This window comes from Eucyclogobius newberryi, unplaced genomic scaffold, assembly GCF_026437365.1.
Source record: "Eucyclogobius newberryi isolate DKJ021-1_F unplaced genomic scaffold, fEucNew1.0.hap1 SCAF_20, whole genome shotgun sequence".
In the NCBI taxonomy this organism is placed as follows: Eukaryota; Metazoa; Chordata; class Actinopteri; order Gobiiformes; family Gobiidae; genus Eucyclogobius; species Eucyclogobius newberryi.
In genome coordinates, this window is record NW_027315835.1 from 76,062 (window position 1) to 93,790 (window position 17,729).

Sequence of the window (17,729 nt, forward strand, 5' to 3'; positions counted from 1 at the left end):
TCTGCACTCTTCATGACACTCTGCACTCTTCATGTCAGTCTGCACTCTTCATGTCCCTCTGCACTCTTCATGTCACTCTGCACTCTCCATGACACTCTGCACTCTTCATGACAGTCTGCACTCTTCATGTCAGTCTGCACTCTTCGTGTCACTCTGCACTCTTCATGTCAGTCTGCACTCTTCGTGTCACTCTGCACTCTTCGTGTCACTCTGCACTCTTCATGTCACTCTGCACTCTTCGTTTCACTCTGCACTCTTCATGTCACTCTGCACTCTTCATGTCACTGCACTCTTTGTGTCACTTTATACTCGTCGTGTCACTCTGCACTCTTCATGTCACTCTGCACTCTTCATGTCACTCTGCACTCTTCATGACACTCTGCACTCTTCGTGTCACTCCCCACTCTTCGTGTCACTCTGCACTCTTCATGACACTCTGCACTCTTCGTGTCACTCTGCACTCTTCATGTCACTCTGCACTCTTCATGTCACTCTGCACTCTTCATGTCACTCTGCACTCTTCATGACACTCTGCACTCTTCGTGTCACTCTGCACTCTTCATGTCACTCTGCACTCTTCATGTCACTCTGCACTCTTCATGACACTCTGCACTCTTCGTGTCACTCTGCACTCTTCATGTCACTCTGCACTCTTCATGTCACTCTGCACTCTTCATGTCACTCTGCACTCTTCATGACACTCTGCACTCTTCATGTCACTCTGCACTCTTCATGTCACTCTGCACTCTTCATGACACTCTGCACTCTTCATGTCAGTCTGCACTCTTCGTGTCACTCTGCACTCTTCATGACACTCTGCACTCTTCATGTCAGTCTGCACTCTTCATGTCCCTCTGCACTCTTCATGTCACTCTGCACTCTCCATGACACTCTGCACTCTTCATGACAGTCTGCACTCTTCATGTCAGTCTGCACTCTTCGTGTCACTCTGCACTCTTCATGTCAGTCTGCACTCTTCGTGTCACTCTGCACTCTTCGTGTCACTCTGCACTCTTCATGTCACTCTGCACTCTTCGTTTCACTCTGCACTCTTCATGTCACTCTGCACTCTTCATGTCACTGCACTCTTTGTGTCACTTTATACTCGTCGTGTCACTCTGCACTCTTCATGTCACTCTGCACTCTTCATGTCACTCTGCACTCTTCATGACACTCTGCACTCTTCGTGTCACTCCCCACTCTTCGTGTCACTCTGCACTCTTCATGACACTCTGCACTCTTCGTGTCACTCTGCACTCTTCATGTCACTCTGCACTCTTCATGTCACTCTGCACTCTTCATGTCACTCTGCACTCTTCATGACACTCTGCACTCTTCATGACACTCTGCACTCTTCATGTCACTCTGCACTCTTCGTTTCACTCTGCACTCTTCATGTCACTCTGCACTCTTCATGTCACTGCACTCTTTGTGTCACTTTATACTCGTCGTGTCACTCTGCACTCTTCATGTCACTCTGCACTCTTCATGTCACTCTGCACTCTTCATGACACTCTGCACTCTTCGTGTCACTCCCCACTCTTCGTGTCACTCTGCACTCTTCATGACACTCTGCACTCTTCGTGTCACTCTGCACTCTTCATGTCACTCTGCACTCTTCATGTCACTCTGCACTCTTCATGTCACTCTGCACTCTTCATGACACTCTGCACTCTTCATGTCACTCTGCACTCTTCATGTCACTCTGCACTCTTCATGTCACTCTGCACTCTTCATGACACTCTGCACTCTTCGTGTCACTCTGCACTCTTCATGTCACTCTGCACTCTTCATGTCACTCTGCACTCTTCATGTCACTCTGCACTCTTCATGACACTCTGCACTCTTCATGTCACTCTGCACTCTTCATGTCACTCTGCACTCTTCATGACACTCTGCACTCTTCATGTCAGTCTGCACTCTTCGTGTCACTCTGCACTCTTCATGACACTCTGCACTCTTCATGTCAGTCTGCACTCTTCATGTCCCTCTGCACTCTTCATGTCACTCTGCACTCTCCATGACACTCTGCACTCTTCATGACAGTCTGCACTCTTCATGTCAGTCTGCACTCTTCGTGTCACTCTGCACTCTTCATGTCAGTCTGCACTCTTCGTGTCACTCTGCACTCTTCGTGTCACTCTGCACTCTTCATGTCACTCTGCACTCTTCGTTTCACTCTGCACTCTTCATGTCACTCTGCACTCTTCATGTCACTGCACTCTTTGTGTCACTTTATACTCGTCGTGTCACTCTGCACTCTTCATGTCACTCTGCACTCTTCATGTCACTCTGCACTCTTCATGACACTCTGCACTCTTCGTGTCACTCCCCACTCTTCGTGTCACTCTGCACTCTTCATGACACTCTGCACTCTTCGTGTCACTCTGCACTCTTCATGTCACTCTGCACTCTTCATGTCACTCTGCACTCTTCATGTCACTCTGCACTCTTCATGACACTCTGCACTCTTCATGACACTCTGCACTCTTCATGACACTCTGCACTCTTCATGTCAGTCTGCACTCTTCATGTCACTGCACTCTTTGTGTCACTCTGCACTCTTCATGTCACTCTGCACTCTTCGTGTCACTCTGCACTCTTCGTGTCACTGTGCACTCTTCGTGTCACTCTGCACTCTTCATGACACTCTGCACTCTTCATGACACTCTGCACTCTTCATGTCACTCTGCACTCTTGGTGTCACTCTGCACTCTTCATGTCACTCTGCACTCTTCATGTCACTCTGCACTCTTCGTGTCACTGTGCACTCTTCGTGTCACTCTGCACTCTTCATGACACTCTGCACTCTTCATGTCACTCTGCACTCTTCATGACACTCTGCACTCTTCATGACACTCTGCACTCTTCGTGACACTCTGCACTCATTGTGTCACTCTGCACTCTTCATGTCACTCTGCACTCTTCATGTCACTCTGCACTCTTCATGACACTCTGCACTCTTCATGTAACTCTGCACTCTTCGTGTCACTCTGCAATCTTCGTGACACTCTGCACTCATTGTGTCACTCTGCACTCTTCATGTCACTCTGCACTCTTCGTGTCACTCTGCACTCTTCATGACACTCTGCACTCTTCATGACACTCTGCACTCTTCATGTCACTCTGCACTCTTCATGTCACTCTGCACTCTTCATGTCACTCTGCACTCTTCGTGTTACTCTGCACTCTTCGTGTCACTCTGCACTCTTCGTGTGACTCTGCACTCTTCGTGTCACTCTGCACTATTCATGTCACTCTGCACTCTTCGTGACACTCTGCACTCTTCGTGTCACTCTGCACTCTTCATGTCACTCTGCACTCTTCATGTCACTCTGCACTCTTCATGACACTCTGCACTCTTCGTGTCACTCTGCACTCTTCGTTTCACTCTGCACTCTTCATGTCACTCTGCACTCTTCATGACACTCTGCACTCTTCATGTCAGTCTGCACTCTTCGTGTCACTCTGCACTCTTCATGTCAGTCTGCACTCTTCGTGTCACTCTGCACTCTTCGTGTCACTCTGCACTCTTCGTGTCACTCTGCACTCTTCATGTCACTCTGCACTCTTCATGTCCCTCTGCACTCTTCATGACAGTCTGCACTCTTCATGTCAGTCTGCACTCTTCGTGTCACTCTGCACTCTTCATGTCAGTCTGCACTCTTCGTGTCACTCTGCACTCTTCATGACACTCTGCACTCTTCATGACACTCTGCACTCTTCATGTCAGTCTGCACTCTTCGTGTCACTCTGCACTCTTCATGACACTCTGCACTCTTCATGTCACTCTGCACTCTTCATGTCACTCTGCACTCTTCATGTCACTCTGCACTCTTCATGACACTCTGCACTCTTCTTGTCACTCTGCACTCTTCATGTCACTCTGCACTCTTCATGTCACTCTGCACTCTTCGTGTCACTCTGCACTCTTCATGACACTCTGCACTCTTCGTGTCACTCTGCACTCTTCATGTCACTCTGCACTCTTCATGTCACTCTGCACTCTTCATGTCACTCTGCACTCTTCATGACACTCTGCACTCTTCATGTCACTCTGCACTCTTCATGTCACTCTGCACTCTTCATGACACTCTGCACTCTTCATGTCAGTCTGCACTCTTCGTGTCACTCTGCACTCTTCATGACACTCTGCACTCTTCATGTCAGTCTGCACTCTTCATGTCCCTCTGCACTCTTCATGTCACTCTGCACTCTCCATGACACTCTGCACTCTTCATGACAGTCTGCACTCTTCATGTCAGTCTGCACTCTTCGTGTCACTCTGCACTCTTCATGTCAGTCTGCACTCTTCGTGTCACTCTGCACTCTTCGTGTCACTCTGCACTCTTCATGTCACTCTGCACTCTTCGTTTCACTCTGCACTCTTCATGTCACTCTGCACTCTTCATGTCACTGCACTCTTTGTGTCACTTTGCACTCGTCGTGTCACTCTGCACTCTTCATGTCACTCTGCACTCTTCATGTCACTCTGCACTCTTCATGACACTCTGCACTCTTCGTGTCACTCCCCACTCTTCGTGTCACTCTGCACTCTTCATGACACCCTGCACTCTTCGTGTCACTCTGCACTCTTCATGTCACTCTGCACTCTTCATGTCACTCTGCACTCTTCATGACACTCTGCACTCTTCATGACACTCTGCACTCTTCATGACACTCTGCACTCTTCATGTCAGTCTGCACTCTTCATGTCACTGCACTCTTTGTGTCACTCTGCACTCTTCATGTCACTCTGCACTCTTCGTGTCACTCTGCACTCTTCGTGTCACTGTGCACTCTTCGTGTCACTCTGCACTCTTCATGACACTCTGCACTCTTCATGACACTCTGCACTCTTCATGTCACTCTGCACTCTTCGTGTCACTCTGCACTCTTCATGTCACTCTGCACTCTTCATGTCCCTCTGCACTCTTCATGTCACTCTGCACTCTCCATGACACTCTGCACTCTTCATGACAGTCTGCACTCTTCATGTCAGTCTGCAGTCTTCGTGTCACTCTGCACTCTTCATGTCAGTCTGCACTCTTCGTGTCACTCTGCACTCTTCATGACACTCTGCACTCTTCATGACACTCTGCACTCTTCATGTCAGTCTGCACTCTTCGTGTCACTCTGCACTCTTCATGACACTCTGCACTCTTCATGTCACTCTGCACTCTTCATGTCACTCTGCACTCTTCATGTCACTCTGCACTCTTCATGACACTCTGCACTCTTCGTGTCACTCTGCACTCTTCATGTCACTCTGCACTCTTCATGTCACTCTGCACTCTTCATGTCACTCTGCACTCTTCATGACACTCTGCACTCTTCGTGTCACTCTGCACTCTTCATGTCACTCTGCACTCTTCATGTCACTCTGCACTCTTCATGTCACTCTGCACTCTTCATGACACTCTGCACTCTTCATGTCACTCTGCACTCTTCATGTCACTCTGCACTCTTCATGACACTCTGCACTCTTCATGTCAGTCTGCACTCTTCGTGTCACTCTGCACTCTTCATGACACTCTGCACTCTTCATGTCAGTCTGCACTCTTCATGTCCCTCTGCACTCTTCATGTCACTCTGCACTCTCCATGACACTCTGCACTCTTCATGACAGTCTGCACTCTTCATGTCAGTCTGCACTCTTCGTGTCACTCTGCACTCTTCATGTCAGTCTGCACTCTTCGTGTCACTCTGCACTCTTCGTGTCACTCTGCACTCTTCATGTCACTCTGCACTCTTCGTTTCACTCTGCACTCTTCATGTCACTCTGCACTCTTCATGTCACTGCACTCTTTGTGTCACTTTGCACTCGTCGTGTCACTCTGCACTCTTCATGTCACTCTGCACTCTTCATGTCACTCTGCACTCTTCATGACACTCTGCACTCTTCGTGTCACTCCCCACTCTTCGTGTCACTCTGCACTCTTCATGACACCCTGCACTCTTCGTGTCACTCTGCACTCTTCATGTCACTCTGCACTCTTCATGTCACTCTGCACTCTTCATGACACTCTGCACTCTTCATGACACTCTGCACTCTTCATGACACTCTGCACTCTTCATGTCAGTCTGCACTCTTCATGTCACTGCACTCTTTGTGTCACTCTGCACTCTTCATGTCACTCTGCACTCTTCGTGTCACTCTGCACTCTTCGTGTCACTGTGCACTCTTCGTGTCACTCTGCACTCTTCATGACACTCTGCACTCTTCATGACACTCTGCACTCTTCATGTCACTCTGCACTCTTCGTGTCACTCTGCACTCTTCATGTCACTCTGCACTCTTCATGTCCCTCTGCACTCTTCATGTCACTCTGCACTCTCCATGACACTCTGCACTCTTCATGACAGTCTGCACTCTTCATGTCAGTCTGCACTCTTCGTGTCACTCTGCACTCTTCATGTCAGTCTGCACTCTTCGTGTCACTCTGCACTCTTCGTGTCACTCTGCACTCCTCATGTCACTCTGCACTCTTCGTGTCACTCTGCACTCTTCGTGACACTCTGCACTCTTCGTGTCACTCTGCACTCTTCATGTCACTGCACTCTTTGTGTCACTCTGCACTCTTCATGTCACTGCACTCTTTGTGTCACTCTGCACTCTTCGTGTCACTGCACTCTTCATGTCACTCTGCACTCTTCATGTCACTGCACTCTTCATGACACTCTGCACTCTTCATGACACTCTGCACTCTTCATGACACTCTGCACTCTTCATGACACTCTGCACTCTTCATGTCACTGCACTCTTCATGACACTCTGCACTCTTCATGTCACTCTGCACTCTTCATGTCACTCTGCACTCTTCATGACACTCTGCACTCTTCATGTCACTGCCCTCTTTGTGTCACTCTGCACTCTTCATGACACTCTGCACTCTTCATGTCACTGCCCTCTTTGTGTCACTCTGCACTCTTCATGTCACTCTGCACTCTTCATGACACTCTGCACTCTTCATGACACTCTGCACTCTTCATGTCACTCTGCACTCTTCATGTCACTCTGCACTCTTCATGTCAATCTGCACTCTTCATGTCACTCTGCACTCTTCATGTCACTCTGCACTCTTCATGACACTCTGCACTCTTTGTGTCACTCTGCACTCTTCATGTCACTCTGCACTCTTCATGTCACTTTGCACTCTTCATGACACTCTGCACACTTCATGACACTCTGCACTCTTCATGTCAGTCTGCACTCTTCGTGTCACTCTGCACTCTTCATGTCACTCTGCACTCTTCATGTCACTGCACTCTTCATGTCACTCTGCACTCTTCATGTCACTCTGCACTCTTCGTGTCACTCTGCACTCTTCGTGTCACTCTGCACTCTTCGTGTCACTCTGCACTCTTCGTGTCACTCTGCACTCTTCGTGTCACTCTGCACTCTTCGTGTCACTCTGCACTCTTCATGTCAGTCTGCACTCTTCGTGTCACTCTGCACTCTTCATGACACTCTGCACTCTTCATGACACTCTGCACTCTTCATGTCAGTCTGCACTCTTCGTGTCACTCTGCACTCTTCATGACACTCTGCACTCTTCATGTCACTCTGCACTCTTCATGTCACTCTGCACTCTTCATGTCACTCTGCACTCTTCATGACACTCTGCACTCTTCGTGTCACTCTGCACTCTTCATGTCACTCTGCACTCTTCATGTCACTCTGCACTCTTCATGTCACTCTGCACTCTTCATGACACTCTGCACTCTTCGTGTCCCTCTGCACTCTTCATGTCACTCTGCACTCTTCATGTCACTCTGCACTCTTCATGTCACTCTGCACTCTTCATGACACTCTGCACTCTTCATGTCACTCTGCACTCTTCATGTCACTCTGCACTCTTCATGACACTCTGCACTCTTCATGTCAGTCTGCACTCTTCGTGTCACTCTGCACTCTTCATGACACTCTGCACTCTTCATGTCAGTCTGCACTCTTCATGTCCCTCTGCACTCTTCATGTCACTCTGCACTCTCCATGACACTCTGCACTCTTCATGACAGTCTGCACTCTTCATGTCAGTCTGCACTCTTCGTGTCACTCTGCACTCTTCATGTCAGTCTGCACTCTTCGTGTCACTCTGCACTCTTCGTGTCACTCTGCACTCTTCATGTCACTCTGCACTCTTCGTTTCACTCTGCACTCTTCATGTCACTCTGCACTCTTCATGTCACTGCACTCTTTGTGTCACTTTGCACTCGTCGTGTCACTCTGCACTCTTCATGTCACTCTGCACTCTTCATGTCACTCTGCACTCTTCATGACACTCTGCACTCTTCGTGTCACTCCCCACTCTTCGTGTCACTCTGCACTCTTCATGACACCCTGCACTCTTCGTGTCACTCTGCACTCTTCATGTCACTCTGCACTCTTCATGTCACTCTGCACTCTTCATGACACTCTGCACTCTTCATGACACTCTGCACTCTTCATGTCAGTCTGCACTCTTCATGTCACTGCACTCTTTGTGTCACTCTGCACTCTTCATGTCACTCTGCACTCTTCGTGTCACTCTGCACTCTTCGTGTCACTGTGCACTCTTCGTGTCACTCTGCACTCTTCATGACACTCTGCACTCTTCATGACACTCTGCACTCTTCATGTCACTCTGCACTCTTCGTGTCACTCTGCACTCTTCATGTCACTCTGCACTCTTCATGTCCCTCTGCACTCTTCATGTCACTCTGCACTCTCCATGACACTCTGCACTCTTCATGACAGTCTGCACTCTTCATGTCAGTCTGCACTCTTCGTGTCACTCTGCACTCTTCATGTCAGTCTGCACTCTTCGTGTCACTCTGCACTCTTCATGACACTCTGCACTCTTCATGACACTCTGCACTCTTCATGTCAGTCTGCACTCTTCGTGTCACTCTGCACTCTTCATGACACTCTGCACTCTTCATGTCACTCTGCACTCTTCATGTCACTCTGCACTCTTCATGTCACTCTGCACTCTTCATGACACTCTGCACTCTTCGTGTCACTCTGCACTCTTCATGTCACTCTGCACTCTTCATGTCACTCTGCACTCTTCATGTCACTCTGCACTCTTCATGACACTCTGCACTCTTCGTGTCACTCTGCACTCTTCATGTCACTCTGCACTCTTCATGTCACTCTGCACTCTTCATGTCACTCTGCACTCTTCATGACACTCTGCACTCTTCATGTCACTCTGCACTCTTCATGTCACTCTGCACTCTTCATGACACTCTGCACTCTTCATGTCAGTCTGCACTCTTCGTGTCACTCTGCACTCTTCATGACACTCTGCACTCTTCATGTCAGTCTGCACTCTTCATGTCCCTCTGCACTCTTCATGTCACTCTGCACTCTCCATGACACTCTGCACTCTTCATGACAGTCTGCACTCTTCATGTCAGTCTGCACTCTTCGTGTCACTCTGCACTCTTCATGTCAGTCTGCACTCTTCGTGTCACTCTGCACTCTTCGTGTCACTCTGCACTCTTCATGTCACTCTGCACTCTTCGTTTCACTCTGCACTCTTCATGTCACTCTGCACTCTTCATGTCACTGCACTCTTTGTGTCACTTTATACTCGTCGTGTCACTCTGCACTCTTCATGTCACTCTGCACTCTTCATGTCACTCTGCACTCTTCATGACACTCTGCACTCTTCGTGTCACTCCCCACTCTTCGTGTCACTCTGCACTCTTCATGACACTCTGCACTCTTCGTGTCACTCTGCACTCTTCATGTCACTCTGCACTCTTCATGTCACTCTGCACTCTTCATGTCACTCTGCACTCTTCATGACACTCTGCACTCTTCATGACACTCTGCACTCTTCATGACACTCTGCACTCTTCATGTCAGTCTGCACTCTTCATGTCACTGCACTCTTTGTGTCACTCTGCACTCTTCATGTCACTCTGCACTCTTCGTGTCACTCTGCACTCTTCGTGTCACTGTGCACTCTTCGTGTCACTCTGCACTCTTCATGACACTCTGCACTCTTCATGACACTCTGCACTCTTCATGTCACTCTGCACTCTTGGTGTCACTCTGCACTCTTCATGTCACTCTGCACTCTTCGTGTCACTCTGCACTCTTCGTGTCACTGTGCACTCTTCGTGTCACTCTGCACTCTTCATGACACTCTGCACTCTTCATGTCACTCTGCACTCTTCATGACACTCTGCACTCTTCATGACACTCTGCACTCTTCGTGACACTCTGCACTCATTGTGTCACTCTGCACTCTTCATGTCACTCTGCACTCTTCATGTCACTCTGCACTCTTCATGACACTCTGCACTCTTCATGTAACTCTGCACTCTTCGTGTCACTCTGCAATCTTCGTGACACTCTGCACTCATTGTGTCACTCTGCACTCTTCATGTCACTCTGCACTCTTCGTGTCACTCTGCACTCTTCATGACACTCTGCACTCTTCATGTCACTCTGCACTCTTCGTGTCACTCTGCAATCTTCATGTCACTGCACTCTTTGTGTCACTCTGCACTCTTCATGTCACTCTGCAATCTTCGTGTCACTCTGCACTCTTCGTGTCACTGTGCACTCTTCGTGTCACTCTGCACTCTTCATGACACTCTGCACTCTTCATGTCACTCTGCACTCTTCGTGTCACTCTGCACTCTTCATGTCACTCTGCACTCTTCGTGTCACTCTGCACTCTTCATGTCACTCTGCACTCTTCGTGTCACTGTGCACTCTTCGTGTCACTCTGCACTCTTCATGACACTCTGCACTCTTCGTGTCACTGTGCACTCTTCGTGTCACTCTGCACTCTTCATGTCACTCTGCACTCTTCGTGTCACTCTGCACTCTTCGTGTCACTGTGCACTCTTCGTGTCACTCTGCACTCTTCATGACACTCTGCACTCTTCATGTCACTCTGCACTCTTCATGACACTCTGCACTCTTCATGACACTCTGCACTCTTCATGTCACTCTGCACTCTTCATGACACTCTGCACTCTTCATGACACTCTGCACTCTTCATGACACTCTGCACTCTTCATGACACTCTGCACTCTTCATGTCAGTCTGCACTCTTCATGTCACTGCACTCTTTGTGTCACTCTGCACTCTTCATGTCACTCTGCACTCTTCGTGTCACTCTGCACTCTTCGTGTCACTGTGCACTCTTCGTGTCACTCTGCACTCTTCATGACACTCTGCACTCTTCATGACACTCTGCACTCTTCATGTCACTCTGCACTCTTCGTGTCACTCTGCACTCTTCATGTCACTCTGCACTCTTCATGTCCCTCTGCACTCTTCATGTCACTCTGCACTCTCCATGACACTCTGCACTCTTCATGACAGTCTGCACTCTTCATGTCAGTCTGCACTCTTCGTGTCACTCTGCACTCTTCATGTCAGTCTGCACTCTTCGTGTCACTCTGCACTCTTCATGACACTCTGCACTCTTCATGACACTCTGCACTCTTCATGTCAGTCTGCACTCTTCGTGTCACTCTGCACTCTTCATGACACTCTGCACTCTTCATGTCACTCTGCACTCTTCATGTCACTCTGCACTCTTCATGTCACTCTGCACTCTTCATGACACTCTGCACTCTTCGTGTCACTCTGCACTCTTCATGTCACTCTGCACTCTTCATGTCACTCTGCACTCTTCATGTCACTCTGCACTCTTCATGACACTCTGCACTCTTCGTGTCACTCTGCACTCTTCATGTCACTCTGCACTCTTCATGTCACTCTGCACTCTTCATGTCACTCTGCACTCTTCATGACACTCTGCACTCTTCATGTCACTCTGCACTCTTCATGTCACTCTGCACTCTTCATGACACTCTGCACTCTTCATGTCAGTCTGCACTCTTCGTGTCACTCTGCACTCTTCATGACACTCTGCACTCTTCATGTCAGTCTGCACTCTTCATGTCCCTCTGCACTCTTCATGTCACTCTGCACTCTCCATGACACTCTGCACTCTTCATGACAGTCTGCACTCTTCATGTCAGTCTGCACTCTTCGTGTCACTCTGCACTCTTCATGTCAGTCTGCACTCTTCGTGTCACTCTGCACTCTTCGTGTCACTCTGCACTCTTCATGTCACTCTGCACTCTTCGTTTCACTCTGCACTCTTCATGTCACTCTGCACTCTTCATGTCACTGCACTCTTTGTGTCACTTTATACTCGTCGTGTCACTCTGCACTCTTCATGTCACTCTGCACTCTTCATGTCACTCTGCACTCTTCATGACACTCTGCACTCTTCGTGTCACTCCCCACTCTTCGTGTCACTCTGCACTCTTCATGACACTCTGCACTCTTCGTGTCACTCTGCACTCTTCATGTCACTCTGCACTCTTCATGTCACTCTGCACTCTTCATGTCACTCTGCACTCTTCATGACACTCTGCACTCTTCATGACACTCTGCACTCTTCATGACACTCTGCACTCTTCATGTCAGTCTGCACTCTTCATGTCACTGCACTCTTTGTGTCACTCTGCACTCTTCATGTCACTCTGCACTCTTCGTGTCACTCTGCACTCTTCGTGTCACTGTGCACTCTTCGTGTCACTCTGCACTCTTCATGACACTCTGCACTCTTCATGACACTCTGCACTCTTCATGTCACTCTGCACTCTTGGTGTCACTCTGCACTCTTCATGTCACTCTGCACTCTTCGTGTCACTCTGCACTCTTCGTGTCACTGTGCACTCTTCGTGTCACTCTGCACTCTTCATGACACTCTGCACTCTTCATGTCACTCTGCACTCTTCATGACACTCTGCACTCTTCATGACACTCTGCACTCTTCGTGACACTCTGCACTCATTGTGTCACTCTGCACTCTTCATGTCACTCTGCACTCTTCATGTCACTCTGCACTCTTCATGACACTCTGCACTCTTCATGTAACTCTGCACTCTTCGTGTCACTCTGCAATCTTCGTGACACTCTGCACTCATTGTGTCACTCTGCACTCTTCATGTCACTCTGCACTCTTCGTGTCACTCTGCACTCTTCATGACACTCTGCACTCTTCATGTCACTCTGCACTCTTCGTGTCACTCTGCAATCTTCATGTCACTGCACTCTTTGTGTCACTCTGCACTCTTCATGTCACTCTGCAATCTTCGTGTCACTCTGCACTCTTCGTGTCACTGTGCACTCTTCGTGTCACTCTGCACTCTTCATGACACTCTGCACTCTTCATGTCACTCTGCACTCTTCGTGTCACTCTGCACTCTTCATGTCACTCTGCACTCTTCGTGTCACTCTGCACTCTTCATGTCACTCTGCACTCTTCGTGTCACTGTGCACTCTTCGTGTCACTCTGCACTCTTCATGACACTCTGCACTCTTCATGTCACTCTGCACTCTTCGTGTCACTCTGCACTCTTCGTGTCACTGTGCACTCTTCGTGTCACTCTGCACTCTTCATGACACTCTGCACTCTTCATGTCACTCTGCACTCTTCATGACACTCTGCACTCTTCATGACACTCTGCACTCTTCATGTCACTCTGCACTCTTCATGACACTCTGCACTCTTCATGTCACTCTGCACTCTTCATGACACAATGCACTCTTCGTGTCACTCTGCACTCTTTATGACACTCTGCACTCTTCATGTCACTCTGCACTCTTCGTGTCACTCTGCACCCTTCGTATCACTCTGCACTCTTCATGACACTGCACTCTTCGTGTCACTCTGCACTCTTCATGTCACTGCACTCTTTGTGTGACTCTGCACTCTTCATGTCACTCTGCACTCTTCATGACACTCTGCACTCTTCATGTCACTCTGCACTCTTCATGTCACTGCACTCTTCGTGTCACTCTGCAATCTTCATGTCACTCTGCACTCTTCGTGTCACTCTGCACTCTTCATGTCACTCTGCACTCTTCGTGTCACTCTGCACTCTTCATGACACTCTGCACTCTTCGTGTCACTCTGCACTCTTCGTGTCACTCTGCACTCTTCATGTCACTGCACTCTTCATGACACTCTGCACTCTTCATGTCACTCTGCACTCTTCATGTCACTCTGCACTCTTCATGTCACTCTGCACTCTTCATGTCACTCTGCACTCTTCGTGTCACTCTGCACTCTTCGTGTCACTCTGCACTCTTCATGTCACTCTGCACTCTTCATGTCACTCTGCACTCTTCATGACACTCTGCACTCCTCGTGTCACTCTGCACTCTTTATGTCACTCTGCACTCTTCATGTCACTCTGCACTCTTCATGATACTCTGCACTCTTCATGACACTCTGCACTCTTCATGCCACTCTGCACTCTTCGTGTCGCTCTGCACTCTTCATGTCACTCTGCACTCTTCATGTCACTGCACTCTTTGTGTCACTCTGCACTCTTCATGACACTCTGCACTCTTCATGACACTCTACACTCTTCATGACACTCTGCACTCTTCCTGTCACTCTGCACTCTTCGTGTCACTCTGCACTCTTCGTGTCACTCTGCACTCTTCATGTCACTCTGCACTCTTCATGACAGTCTGCACTCTTCATGTCACTCTGCACTCTTCGTGTCACTCTGCACTCTTCATGTCACTCTGCACTCTTCGTGTCACTCTGCACTCTTCATGTCACTCTGCACTCTTCATGTCACTCTGCACTCTTCGTGTCACCTGCACTCTTCATGACACTCTGCACTCTTCGTGTCACTCTGCACTCTTCATGTCACTCTGCACTCTTCGTGTCACTCTGCACTCTTCGTGTCACTCTGCACTCTTCATGTCACTCTGCACTCTTCATGACACTCTGCACTCTTCGTGTCACTCTGCACTCTTCATGACACTCTGCACTCTTCATGTCACTCTGCACTCTTCATGACACTCTGCACTCTTCGTGTCACTCTGCACCCTTCGTATCACTCTGCACTCTTCATGACACTCTGCACTCTTCATGTAACTCTGCACTCTTCATGACACTCTGCACTCTTCGTGTCACTCTGCACTCTTCGTGTCACTCTGCACTCTTCATGTCACTGCACTCTTTGTGTGACTCTGCACTCTTCATGTCACTCTGCACTCTTCATGACACTCTGCACTCTTCATGTCACTCTGCACTCTTCATGTCACTGCACTCTTCGTGTCACTCTGCAATCTTCATGTCACTCTGCACTCTTCGTGTCACTCTGCACTCTTCATGTCACTCTGCACTCTTCGTGTCACTCTGCACTCTTCATGTCACTCTGCACTCTTCGTGTCACTGTGCACTCTTCGTGTCACTCTGCACTCTTCATGACACTCTGCACTCTTCATGTCACTCTGCACTCTTCGTGTCACTCTGCACTCTTCGTGTCACTGTGCACTCTTCGTGTCACTCTGCACTCTTCATGACACTCTGCACTCTTCATGTCACTCTGCACTCTTCATGACACTCTGCACTCTTCATGACACTCTGCACTCTTCATGTCACTCTGCACTCTTCATGACACTCTGCACTCTTCATGTCACTCTGCACTCTTCATGACACAATGCACTCTTCGTGTCACTCTGCACTCTTTATGACACTCTGCACTCTTCATGTCACTCTGCACTCTTCGTGTCACTCTGCACCCTTCGTATCACTCTGCACTCTTCATGACACTGCACTCTTCGTGTCACTCTGCACTCTTCATGTCACTGCACTCTTTGTGTGACTCTGCACTCTTCATGTCACTCTGCACTCTTCATGACACTCTGCACTCTTCATGTCACTCTGCACTCTTCATGTCACTGCACTCTTCGTGTCACTCTGCAATCTTCATGTCACTCTGCACTCTTCGTGTCACTCTGCACTCTTCATGTCACTCTGCACTCTTCGTGTCACTCTGCACTCTTCATGACACTCTGCACTCTTCGTGTCACTCTGCACTCTTCGTGTCACTCTGCACTCTTCATGTCACTGCACTCTTCATGACACTCTGCACTCTTCATGTCACTCTGCACTCTTCATGTCACTCTGCACTCTTCATGTCACTCTGCACTCTTCATGTCACTCTGCACTCTTCGTGTCACTCTGCACTCTTCGTGTCACTCTGCACTCTTCATGTCACTCTGCACTCTTCATGTCACTCTGCACTCTTCATGACACTCTGCACTCCTCGTGTCACTCTGCACTCTTCATGTCACTCTGCACTCTTCATGTCACTCTGCACTCTTCATGATACTCTGCACTCTTCATGACACTCTGCACTCTTCATGCCACTCTGCACTCTTCGTGTCGCTCTGCACTCTTCATGTCACTCTGCACTCTTCATGTCACTGCACTCTTTGTGTCACTCTGCACTCGTCGTGTCACTCTGCACTCTTCATGTCACTCTGCACTCTTCATGTCACTCTGCACTCTTCATGACACTCTGCACTCTTCATGTCACTCTGCACTCTTCATGTCACTCTGCACTCTTCATGACACTCTGCACTCTTCATGACACTCTGCACTCTTCATGACACTCTGCACTCTTCGTGTCACTCTGCACTCTTCATGTCACTCTTCATGACACTCTGCACTCTTCATGACACTCTACACTCTTCATGACACTCTGCACTCTTCCTGTCACTCTGCACTCTTCGTGTCACTCTGCACTCTTCGTGTCACTCTGCACTCTTCATGTCACTCTGCACTCTTCATGTCACTCTGCACTCTTCGTGTCACCTGCACTCTTCATGACACTCTGCACTCTTCGTGTCACTCTGCACTCTTCATGTCACTCTGCACTCTTCGTGTCACTCTGCACTCTTCGTGTCACTCTGCACTCTTCATGTCACTCTGCACTCTTCATGACACTCTGCACTCTTCGTGTCACTCTGCACTCTTCATGACACTCTGCACTCTTCATGTCACTCTGCACTCTTCATGACACTCTGCACTCTTCGTGTCACTCTGCACCCTTCGTATCACTCTGCACTCTTCATGACACTCTGCACTCTTCATGTCACTCTGCACTCTTCATGACACTCTGCACTCTTCGTGTCACTCTGCACTCTTCGTGTCACTCTGCACTCTTCATGTCACTGCACTCTTTGTGTGACTCTGCACTCTTCATGTCACTCTGCACTCTTCATGACACTCTGCAATCTTCATGTCACTCTGCACTCTTCGTGTCACTCTGCACTCTTCATGACACTCTGCACTCTTCATGACACTCTGCACTCTTCATGACACTCTGCACTCTTCGTGTCACTCTGCACTCTTCGTGACACTCTGCACTCTTCGTGTCACTCTGCACTCTTCATGTCACTGCACTCTTTGTGTCACTCTGCACTCTTCATGTCACTGCACTCTTTGTGTCACTCTGCACTCTTCATGTCACTCTGCACTCTTCATGACACTCGTCACTCTTCATGTCACTCTTCATGACACTCTGCACTCTTCATGACACTCTACACTCTTCATGACACTCTGCACTCTTCGTGTCACTCTGCACTCTTCGTGTCACTCTGCACTCTTCATGTCACTCTGCACTCTTCATGACACTCTGCACTCTTCGTGTCACTCTGCACTCTTCATGTCACTCTGCACTCTTCATGACACTCTGCACTCTTCGTGTCACTCTGCACCCTTCGTGTCACTCTGCACTCTTCATGACACTCTGCACTCTTCGTGTCACTCTGCACTCTTCATGTCACTGCACTCTTCGTGTCACTCTGCACTCTTCATGTCACTCTGCACTCTTCGTGTCACTCTGCACTCTTCGTGTCACTCTGCACTCTTCGTGTCACTCTGCAC